Source organism: Cupressus sempervirens, chromosome 2, assembly GCF_028749045.1.
Source record: "Cupressus sempervirens isolate cs-2001-9-10 chromosome 2, ASM2874904v1, whole genome shotgun sequence".
Classification (NCBI taxonomy): domain Eukaryota; kingdom Viridiplantae; phylum Streptophyta; class Pinopsida; order Cupressales; family Cupressaceae; genus Cupressus; species Cupressus sempervirens.
This window is the reverse complement of record NC_143119.1, coordinates 443,138,522-443,151,343: the sequence shown is the minus strand read 5'-3', so window position 1 is coordinate 443,151,343 and position 12,822 is coordinate 443,138,522. Positions and strand designations below refer to the sequence as shown.

Below are 12,822 nucleotides of genomic sequence, written 5' to 3'. Positions count from 1 at the left end.
AGTCATTTCGATTATTCCATCTAAAATGTTAAAATATCAAAATCTGCATGTCATAAGTCATCATTAACATTTATCTGTATATCATAATCATTCATCTCATAAAGCATCATAATCAAATTAACATTTATCTACAAATCATAAATCATCATAATCAAATGAACATTTTGCATCCAATCAAAATCTAATAGTACCATGTCATAAAACTGCATCCATATGCGTTCGATCATTTCATACACAATAATAGGTTCTTAGTGCATATCATAATGTAAAATATTACTGCAGTATCAAAATCAATAGATAAAACAACCCACTGTCCATCTAAGTCTCGAATGGCTGTCAAAATATCAAGGTCTCAAATATCAAAATGTAATAAAATGTCTATGCTATGACGGGTCGGGGTGAGGCCTCACACATTGCATCCTCGTGACTTGAAGGGACTTAACTATTATATCACCTGTGATGGTGTGATAACCTGTTTGATTTAACTGTAGCTATCTTTTGCATCTTCGTGACCTTGACCTTGAGTTAATTTGAATACCATGCGAACATGCGGTCTTTAGGTTTTCGCTTCTTCGCAACTTAAAAGTCTTCTAAGCCAAAGCCAAGTGTGATCATGCGATCCTTTCAAATTTGGATGTGGACATTCAGATGCGATTTGTGCTGTTGATCTGAGAGCACATTTGGTCTTCGCCACCTTTGACCATGTCCTTCCATACCTTTACATATTTTAGTACTTATTCCACATTGAAGTCAACTGGTAATTCTTTATCTTGTTCACACGTTTGCAACATGTTCTTTATTCTCAGTCCTTGTGTTCTTCACTGCTATTTTGCTTTAGATATGCCCATAATCTTTTCATTCAATCTGCATCATGTTGTCAATGGAACACTTGATCGTTGAGTTAGGATTTCTTATGAATAGAACTGTTTCTCTCTCTCATCTGGGGAATGTATTAACTTACCCTTCCCAGCCTAATCACTTAGCATGACTGAAAACATTTGCATTTGTCTTGTATTCCCACCTAGGCAACTCAGAGGGAAAGATGAGAGAGGAAACCCCAATGGCAACCTATACCAAGACGACATGAAACACTCACTCAACCCTAGTCCTAGAAGCTTGAAAAATATAGGGGATTGAAATCATGGCAACACAAACTTTTACTATAAAACCAATGACTACTTTTCAATGATTCTAAATGACCAGTGCCTTATTTACTTGGGCAGTAGAGTTTACACTAAAGATTCCTATGTACAACCTTATGCGATGATGTACATTCAAATATCATCAATTGCTCCTGTATTATAAATGTGGAAGATCAATCATATATGCAATTTAATGTTAGTCTAGAAGGATTTTTAACTTCTTCAGAGGGAAGTCCAATTAGACACGGATGAGGAAACATATGTATATTCACACTATCCTTGATTGTCAAACAAAAATTCTATGAAGGATCTAATACATATGTATGGTTAGGAATAACTCGCCAATCGCCTTGGTGCCCATAAGGGACTAATCCAAAGTGTAATTTATCTCTTTGCCTTTTAAATGAACAGGAACTTAAATTGTTTATTCATCATGAAAGAATAACAGATTAAATAATTTTGCAGGTCAAACCTTCATCTACAATCCTCTTCACAAAATCTGAATATTTCTTTGTAATTGCATTGCTTGTTTCTTCATAATACTTCCATAATATATATCTTCTTCTTAAAGATGCAACTTTTCAAATAGAAAAGTTGTTCCTTTTCAAAATCAAATTGCACCTTTCCTTTTTAAATTGCATTTTAATATCAAAAATAACTTCATGATTCACAATAAAGTATTTTGTGCTTCAATCGCACCTTTTTTATTCATGACTTGTAACTTAGTATTACATCATTATATTATCATTGAATATTATTAATATTTGTAGTTGCCGTAAATCGTTATTCTGGTCCTTTGAATTTTTCAGGCAATATCCTTTCTTTTTTCCTTGTATTTCCATTCTAAGCCTGCTCCACTATTCCTTCGGTTGCCTGAGTCTCTAATATGGTCATTGCATATTATTTCAGAATCCTTCTTTCACGGTATTTGTCCATGCTATACCCAGTGATATACTCGATTCCTTTATATGTCTTTCTCCACAGGTGCTGATGTGGCAAGACTTTTTTTGGCATGGACTTTGACACTTCAAGCATATTCAACATGAGCTATCGGTTCTTATTGATGTCATCTTATTTCCATTATTTCTTTAACATTTTACTTATTCCTTTCAATTCATGTCTTCTTCTATAGTTGCAGATGTATTGGTTTTACATAAATATTGATTGTATATGGGCTTTGCCAAATAATTTGGTCATGAGCATACACCTTAGATGGAGATGTTAACACTGTCGATTTCTGATGACCTGGTGAATTTCTCTATCTTTCATTGTGGGTTCTGGTTCGATAGCGATAACTTTTGCTTTGGGAGGGCTCTGTATCACGTGGCTTCTTTATATCGCTGATGTCTGAGTTATTCTTTTCAAATAACAGATGCAGTCATGGATGACTTTTTTGCTGCTATAGTCATGGTTTTATTACTGTCTTTGTATGCACGATGGCTTTTGAATCAATTTCCGATGGCGCATGGATTCTTCATCGCTGAGTTGGAACTCCACAGTAACATATTACTGGCTTTCGTTGACTGAAATTTGGTATCAATGTTAGCATCATTTTTACCACCACTCCCATGTAACAATATTGATATTCTTCCCTTGTATTTTGTATCATGGACTTGCTGGGCTGACGTGGTTTCTTGGTGCTGAAGCAGAATCTTCATCACTACATGAAGTTGCTGCTGTGTATGGAGAGGTGACTGATGAAATTTCCCTTTCATGATCATAAGGAAGTCGCGTTGGGAATATGTGGAGTTCTGTCATGGATGCCCTTCATAACCATCTCAAGCATGGCAGATAAGCAACACCATCGGACTCTCAATTGTATTCATGCGGAGAGCCAATGATTGCATTTTTTGTATTCTGCCACCTCTTTGCCTATTTCATTACTATTTCCAACACTTCCAGAGTTTTTTGCATCACTGCTTGTTTCTGGATGTTGAACTTGTGTGAACTCATCGCTCTGATTATAGTAGTGTATGCTTTTGTGATGAATATATTCATTCTATTGCAAGGTGTATAACATGCCGTTTGTACAGATTTATGTATCATCCTTCATTCATTATCAGCCTTGAAAACTCTTTGTGCTGATGATGCATGCACATATATTTGCCCTGCATACTTTCCCATTTTCTATGTAGTTTGTATTTTCTTTCATCATCTGATTCATGGCAGACTCCAAATCTGTAAACCATTTGTAGAACTGATGAACTATTGAGCAAGACTATTCCTGTAGGCCAAGAAGCTTGCTTTGTCCAACACTGAATTGGCCATCTGTAACGAAATTAATAACAGCAGTATAGAATGATGCGTTGCTCCTGTAAGCCACTGTCTTCAAGAATAGAAGGATACCAGCTTCTATGAGAATGGACTGCTGGGCTAAATCCAAATTGTGGTACCATGATTGATAAAGGGTATCATCAGTGTAGACTCGGATATTAAATTTTGAAAGATGGACACCAGAAAGCTTCATGCTAGTGTGGTACACAGTTTTAGGTTCATTGGCATATGTGCACGTTATAAAAGATTTTAGACAGAAGCTTCATATGAGGGATTTCCTAATGCAGATACAAGATGTGGCTGCAACTCTAGTAATTTAGTTGGAGGTGGGTATTTCTATGGCAGAATAGGCGGCTTAAATAAAATTGGCAAAATATTTTGTGATCCTACCCATGTGTTAAAGATGTCATGAATAAAATGCTGAGGCAGAAGATTGTCATGTACTTCGATTGTTCCTTCACCTTTAACATGTGTACCACACCCACACATTACTTAATGGATGTTCTCTCTCTTTTCAAACTAAAATCTTTTCAACATCTCTACTTGAGCATATATCCTTGCAGACATAACACTCACAACCAAACACATTCTGTTGACATATGCTCTTCAATGTATTTTCTACAATCATTATTTTTCAAATGGAGGCCCTTAATTTGCAGAAATGTGGGCTCCATTAGTGGCTCTTATTGGGGACATATGCCCCCTGTGGGCATAATGAGACTCCAGCTATCTTTGGAGAAGCAGACCAAGTATCCAAACTCAATCTGATTCAAGGAGAAATTGGGCGGCCCTAGGCCCCCCCCAAAAGTAAATCTTGATCCTTTCCTCTATCAAACACCTGATTCAATCATGTAATACTTCAAATCTGCTTAATATGGTATTATATCGTTCTTTTTCCTTATCAACAAGAGTATTTGTGAATAGACAAATTTCAGAATTATTTAGCCCCAACATCTGCTCCCTTGCTGTATTAGATGCATCATTCTCATAAACAATACATATTGCTTCCTCTTCATCAATGTAGTCTTTGGTAACCATTTTAGCCTTTGAGAAGTCATCAAGTGCATTGTGGTCTTTGCTGGATGGAGGATCCCTAGAGCCATGCGTTTGATCAGTCATACAAACATCTTGATTAACTTGTCTGCTTGGATGTCTCCTTGCACACAATCTGTTCAATACTCCAGATGTTTCTCCTCACAGAAAGGTTTTGAAGATAACTCATATTTAGGAAATGTTACTTCTCTTTTATCAAGAATTTGATTAGATGGGACACGTGGAAAGTTTTAGAACTATTCTTCGACACATTCTCCTCATTGTGGCTGTCTGATTTTATCTCTTTTTCACATGTTTGATAAAACTCCTCCTCGTAGGATGAACTGAAAGGTATCTCACCTTCTGAATGCATATCATGAGTGTTATCATCTTCAGAATTTCCATAGGCCTGCTATCTTCATTATGATGCTGATGGACTTGATTGCATAGAAAATCCTCTTCAAATAATGGATTCAAGAACATAGAGAATTCAGGCATACCTTCATGAGAGCTTTTATCTAGATCATCAAGTGTTTCTTTACACAAGATATCGGCAAATTGTATACTAAATTCATCCTTTTGAGAATCATCATCTGCCTGATCAACAAGACTGATACCTTCATTAGCATTATCTCCTGAAACTTCCTCCTGTTCACTTACCGTTTGCAGTTCTATTTCATGTTCACTATTTGACTCCTGGTAATTATCATCTCCTTCATCTAGTACTCTCTGAATATATGCTGATCCATTAACTTGTTTATTGTGGTGAATTGAGAATTTTTTTGACTATTTTTCTCAACATGTTCCTTATATTCTATGTCCAACAGATCCGAAATTTCTTCCATGCTTAGAGGATCCTCTTTCTCATTTTTATACTCACTAATATCTGCTGTCATACAGGTATCATCATGGGCGGATTCATCTTCAGACTGACCAAAAATATCTTCTCCATTCAAATTTGAAACATCATTATGTTTTTGTCTCACTTCGGCATAATTTTTCTCATCTTCATCATCTTCTTCTAATATCTGAAAAAGAAGTTTCAGATCTGGGTCATCTTGTGAGATTCCCAACTCAAAGTTCTTTTAACAAATTCCATGTATAGAGGTATGATACCTGATGGTATCTCAAGATAAATGCTTGTCATCCTCATGAACAAATGTGTTGAAGACTCCCCTTCAAATCTCTCCAAACAAAGAAAGGCATCAAGTAGAGACATGTCAGGATCTTATTCCATGCTGCAGTTTTGATTATCGTTTTGTTCATAACATATGTTATCTTCCTCACTTGCATCATGAAATTCATATAAGAACCATTGTTCAAATTCTTTCCAAGATGAGATACTTTGTGTAGGTAACAATTCATATGCTTGTCTCGCATCGTCTTTCAATGTCCTGACAAATAGCTTCATCATGTGATCTCCTGCACTAATCTCATAATCTTCTACAAGTGTATAAAACAAATCCAAATGTTGAAGTATTGGTTCATCCCATTCTCCATAAAACTTTGGTTCAAGTTGTGAAAGCTTTGGGAACAATTTGTTAGGTTCACAATCAAATCTTTTGATATCCAACGACTTGATGCTATTTGGAATAGAAGATTTTCTTTGAAATGATTGATACATTTGTAATAAAACTATCCACCATTTCCTTTTGAGTCTTCTCCCTTGGCAGAGTTACCAATTGAAATCTTATTGAATAGAATTGCACTCTTACGAGGAATGTATTGATTTGTTGATCTTTTGGGTTCTTGCTTCCAGTAGAGTACACTTCCAAGCAAATTGATACAACTGTTTTTTGATTATGATTTGAGAAATCTGAAATTTTGGGTAACTTTACAGCATATATTGTGAGTTACTTCCCCAGTAGATTCACCAATCTATTGGTTCCCAAAACCACAGATTGGAAATTTAAGAGCTCTGCCAATTCTTCAATAGGATTACTCAATCAGTTTTGGCTAACGAATGAGAATAACCTTCTGATTCAATGCCCTTGCACTTTAGGCTTCGCTAGGCCTAGGCGGGTAAACCTTCACCTCAAACCATAATTATTTGGTTCAAGGCTTTTCTATAGCGAATTTAAGCTTCTTAGGTTATAAGTTGGCAAAATCTTTAAAACTTGTTTAAAATGAAATATATATGAATGCTTTTAATATCTGTTTGTGAAATGAATGTTATTTAAAATGGAAGGTGTAGTGCTTGAGTTATGGATATAATGGGATATTGAACTTCAAGAGTTCAAACGTTAATCCATTTTCATAAAATGTAGACCAATCTCTTATTTTGCCTTGGGCAAATAGAGTCAAAACTTCTTTAGATCCTTATATACAATCCTGAGATGACAGTACTTATGCCATCCACTACTTTATAGACTGAAGCTTCAATTAGCAACACAAACCTCAATCTGGTTGAATTTAATTTCTTTGGGAAAACCAACTAGACAAAACTTACATAGACAATGTTTCGTATGCATCTTCTGATAATCAAAGACTTGTATTGGAATCAATTCTTCAGTTTTAGCAGCAATTAAAAATTAATAATCACAGGGGATAAATCTAAAAGAATACGTTAACTTCAATTTTCAGGAAGAATAAGCAAAACAGGGCTCTTGCATTAATTTTGAAAATAAGTACAAATGTTCTTTACTTTATCTACAATATTAATATATCTGAACTACAAAAATATCTTACTCATTATATCTTTCTGTGTCTCATACACTTCTCATGTTTTATGTTTCTCTGATTTCGTGCTTCTTGTTTCTTGTTTCATATTCTTACTTCTATTTATATTTTAATAAGAAAGAAACATGAAATTTCAAGTCATCTCTCTTCAGAAATAAAATACACCTCATTTGATTAATAAATCTCTATCTTTATTAATTTCTTTCTTTATTAATCACTGTTGGATCATGCTGGGTTTATTTTAATAATATTCCAACCGAATAATATATTCGTGACTCTTACTCCGTGCATGTATAGGATTAACAACATACCACTCCATCTCCATATCCAACTCCTGTCGCAGGTTCTCATCGTAGCTGCTTCATGCATCAAAAGCTTCATGCCTATATGGCATCGGTTTTAGTTTATCTTCGTTGACTCATATTTCTTTATGCATGTTATTTACCTGCATACACACTGCTTAAATTCACAGCGATTCATCTGCAATCAAAATTTTCAATAACTGAGGTGTCATTGGGTGCTGCTTCTTGATTTTTACCACCAATATTATAGCCAATATGTTGTTCGTTGGTATTAAATATTTGTTTTTCTGTTCGAACTATATATCATCATGTCATTTCATGCTGAGTGGTGTCTGTAAGTTCCTTGGCTTCATTGAGACCACACTCGTCACATTCTGGAGTACTTAGCAAACATTGAAGCATCCTGTGCATCCATTAATCCTATTCGCCCATACCATGTTTCTCCTGGTGCATATTACTCAGTCTGCAATGAATACTGGGCACCTACGTGCTGTATACACTATAAAATTTGCAATCGTATTCTCAAACTTCTAATGATGTCATCTGCCACAGTCTTTACACTTGCGTCTGCAGGTTTGGAATTCACCATCCTCGAATTTCTCTTACACGACATCTATTTATGTTATTTGTTTTTTATCAGGCCTATCCTTAGGCTCTATTCTCAACATACCCTTCTGGTCACAATTATTTGTATCTTTCAGTAGATACAATGCTGCTGACATGTTTATCATATCCTGCCTCATTGAAGGATGGCATTGTGTTCAATACAAGTCCCTGAAGTGAAACAAGGACTTTAAGAATGTTGGAAGATGTTGGGTTCCAAACTTCATTTCCTCTGCCAGTCCATGTGTTAAGCAGACCTTTCCAGTTTCATATAAATTGGGATTCAATCTTGATCCCATGAGAATGGTAGTATACTGCTGGTGGCACTTGAGGGTATTCAGATGGAAGATAAATATCCAGAAACATCTTTATATGGAGTTCCACTGGCCCAACGATAATAGCCCTGTGCAAATCTTTCCGATCCTCATAGACTTGAACATAAATACATTTGCTGAGCTTCCATTGACCATTTTCTATCATTACAATTCTGTGCGGTTTCATTGAAAAAGTAATGGTCTCAGGGTCCTGAACATTGTCAAAGTCTTTGAATAAGCTCTGACCTAAAAAATAGAAAAAGGTAACCTGTGCATTTCATCTAAGTTTTGTCTAATATGGATAGGTATGATCCTTGTCAAACTGTTTCATGTAACATAGATCATAGTTCACTGCATCCTTTGGTTGGTAATTGCTGACTGTTAAGGATCCTTGTATAGAATCAAATTTCTTCTGTGTACTAGCAAGATCTCATATATCTTCTGTTTAAGACAAATAGTCTTTAATATGATGAGAAGATAAGACATGAATATTACTCAGATGGAGGCCCTATTTTTAGCAAAAAAATTAGGGCTTAGTCAGGGCCCCTAAGGGGTAGTCGTGCCTGAAGGTGTTGATATATCATAGTAGACGATGAGTACTTAACCAAATGGGTGGAAGTACGTGCACTTCCAAACAACTCAGCCTTGAGCACTGCAAAGTTCATTTATGAACAAATAATAACTAGCGCTTGCACCAGGGCAGGGTGTGAGTGTATAGCCAATAGATATGTGGGAGATTGCAGAGCAAGCTTATGGAACTTATTGTCTGATTGTTTTTAAGGGATGAGACAAAATCTCTAAAATTACATAACAAAATAATCTTAACTACTTCAAATCACATTATCAAATAATTCACGTAATGGATTCAAAAGAATAAATTACATTATCATGCTTCAATAAATTCTCAGAGGCATTGCTGAAACATTCATCATCTGCTTTCCACATATGGATCACGGACATATCACAGGACTCTGTAAAGCAGCCACAGCGGAAACCAATAGATAGAGTATGTATTTATCAATGAAATTCTTAAACGTAAATTGTAATTAAAAACCATTTTTCATTCTCACTAATACCATGATTACTATTTATAAAACTGAATTTCATTATAATATAACAAAATCAATATACATGTCATCAGAAACTTTATTGCCATCACAAAATCATCCAAAAAGTCTTGACTTGTTTATCCATCCCTAATAATATTCTGAGCATGTTGTCTAAGAGACCTCAACATTTTCCTGTAACTGCAAATGTGCGATAGAAATATCTCCAATGTCATTATTAGTGCAAAGTATGAATCTGAAACATAACATTCTCCCAAGCAAACTGTTCTTATTTGAAGTGTTGGTTAATCAATAAGTATATTGTTCTTTAATGTGCAGTTGCGAAAAATTTCTACAATTTCAGTTGAACTCATCAAACAAAGCAAAATAAAAAAAATCTGGAATCTTAAACTCTCATACTCAGCTATACTGGAACTTATCCAAAATTAGTACTATTTGTATTCAATTGAAGGAGATGTGTAAGAAGTTATTGGGATCTTTCACCAAAATGAATGAATGGAGACCAGTGGAGATGCATCTAGATGACGGTGTAAAGCTTTTGTCTTCTATTTGCTGGCAGAAATTATTACAGAGTAATTGGTAAAATACCCGCTTGTTATTAATAGAGTCCGAGAGGTCATTATATACAAAAGAATGGACGATGTTTCCTTAGGAAACGATCGTAAAGAATAGAAACATTCTATTCTAGCTGAAAGCTAAAAAAGCTACAGCTAACGAAAGCTAACTAAATATTAGAAACATTCTAATATTTACAATAGATTACAAATAAATTACCATTAACTAATAATAGACGATTATCTATTATCGTAATACACTCCCTTAATGGTTAATCTATTCACAACACCAAGCTCTCCTCCGAATTTGACAACTTTTTAAGACCAAGAGGCTTGGTGAGAATGTCTGCAGTTTGATCTGTGGTAGGAACAAACTGCAAATCTATTGTGCCATCTTCAACCAACTGTCGTATGTAGTGACAGTGAACATCCACATGCTTGGTTCATTCATGGAAGATTGGATTTCAGGCTAACTTGATAACACCTTCGTTATGAACAAATAGAGTAGTTAGTCCTGTTGGTGATATTTGCATATCCCCAAGCATCCGACGAATCCAAACAACTTTCACATCCTGCCTTAACAGTCCCTTTATATTTGGCCTCTGTAGAAGAGAGAAATTGCCTACTGCTTCTTACTGGTCTATGTGACTGCACCGGATCCCAAACTAAACACATATCTAGAAGTTGACTTTTTATCGTCAACAGAGCCGACCCAATTTGAATCTGTGAACCCACTGAGTTCAGGATTAGAACTTTGAGAGTAAAGAAGTCCATAATCTGAAGTGCCCTTCACATAATGAAGCACACTTTATGGCCATCTAATGATCAGCCTTGGGAGCTGTCATAAAGCATGAGATGTAGTTGATTGCGAAGCTGATATCGGGCCTAGTAGCAGAGAGGTAGATGAGGCTGCCTACCAGTTGCCTGTATGTAGTATCATCAACGGAAGGAGAATCAAACTTTTTGGATAACTTGAGATCTTTCTCCATGGGTGTAGATGCAGGCTCGCAATCCTGCATACGAAATTTGTACAATAGAGCCCTGACATATTTGGACTAAGAGATGAATATACCAGAAGACTATTGCAAAACTTCAACACTAAGGCAATAATGCATGAGCTTAAAGTCAGTCATATCAAAAGACTGGCATAAATTCTGTTTGATTCTTTGAATTAAAGATGCCGAACTGCCAGTGATGATCAAATCATCCATAGAAATAACTAGAAGGATGATGTCATTGTCAGTAGTCTTGATGTACAAATTTGAGTCTAAAGAACTCCTCTTGAAGCCTTGATCACTGACGTACTTATCAATTTTTATGTACCATGCCTGAGGGACCTACTTCAAGCCATAAAGAGCTTTTACCAATTCGAGAACCTGATGGTCTGTAGGAACAAAGGTCTTCTCATAACAATGCCTCGACACTAAGAAAAGCCCTTCGCAACTAAACGAGCTTTGGACTTATCCAAAGTACCATCAGATTTGTATTTGATTTTGTTAACCCATTTGCAACCAATGTCTTTCTGCCTTGGTGGAAGATCAGAAAGGACCCAAGTGTTATTCTTCAGTAGGCTCAGTCTGGTGTTCAGATGTCATGGCTTGTTCCCACTCTAGAATTCCTTTAGCTTCGGAATATGTTTGAGGTTCAAAGACACTATGGATGTTGGCCATGAGAGCAAAGTTGACAAACTCTGTAGGTTTGCTCTTTTTTCGATCAGTTCTCCCATCAATGAGCTCATCATCACGAAGATTGGCAAGTGTCTTAGCCCACCACTTAGGTTGGAGAGGAGAACGACCAACATTAGTATTAGGAGATGCTTGGTGATCGGGTTCCTCATTAGAAGAATCTGGATCAAACTCAGGTGAAGCATCTAAGAATTGAGGTGATCCTGTAGGAGAAGCTTGAGGTGTCTGTACATGTATCATTGGTATAACTGGAGCTGCAGGAGCTACTAGAACCCTCCCATTGGGTGGACCTAATGGAAGCCTAACTCCCAAATCATGAGCCTTCATAGATTGGTTTGTTGGATTGGGAACAAGAGAAACAAGCATGAAAGGTCCTCGTTGCTCATCAAAGACTACATCACGACTGTAGATGAGACGAGATGTCTCAACATTGATCAGGCGGTAGGCTTTGTGAAGACTACTATATCCAACAAGCATGAGTTTTTGACTCTTGGCATCCAACTTGGTGCGTGATGCATTAGGGATCCAAACAAAAGCAAGGGAGCCAAAAATCTTGAGGTGACTGATTCTGGGCTTGCGACTTGACCAGGCATTCTGGGCTTGCGACTTGACCAGGCCTCTTCTGGAGTTTTACCTTTGACCACCACTATGAATGACCAGTTCAAAAGATAACTGCTGTGTTGACTGCTTCTACCCAAAAATTCTTCGAAACATGTCTGTGTTTGATCATGGATCGAGTGAGCCATCTCGGTGATTGTTTAGTTCCATCGTCCAACTACACTGTTATGTTGTGGTGTGTGGGGTGTGGTTAACTGGCTTTTGATGCCATGAGTATCCAAGAAGCTAGAGAAATCGTTAGAACAAAATAGCCCCCCATTGTTTGATCTAAGAGTAATAATAGATTTCCTGGACTCTTTTTCAACTAAAGGTTTAACTTTTGAAATACAAGAAATGCATTTGATTTCTTTTTAAGGAAATACACCCACATTTTTCTACTAAAATCATCCACAAACAATAGAAAATACCTGGACCCAAGAACATAAGGAGTGACCGTAGGGCCGCAAATATCGGCATGAACAAGCTGAAGTACCTGAGAAGCTTGCCATGAATGGCCACTTGTGAAAGGTGTACAATGGTGCTTCCCAACCTAGCATGCATCAAAAATTCCAA

At 36.4% G+C, this 12,822-nt stretch overlaps 1 protein-coding gene and 1 long non-coding RNA gene across 6 annotated transcripts in view; both read left to right on the top strand.

The window, feature by feature from the left end:
• The window catches only part of LOC149572973 (RNA helicase family protein), a 141,027-nt gene that overhangs the window by 15,399 nt on the left and 112,806 nt on the right, over positions 1 to 12,822 (top strand). The window lies entirely within an intron of this gene.
• Positions 2,133 to 3,159, top strand: LOC149572974 (uncharacterized). The gene is made up of 3 exons (XR_016359632.1): positions 2,133 to 2,390; positions 2,515 to 2,683; positions 2,792 to 3,159. It is a non-coding gene; the product is annotated as an uncharacterized LOC149572974 (long non-coding RNA).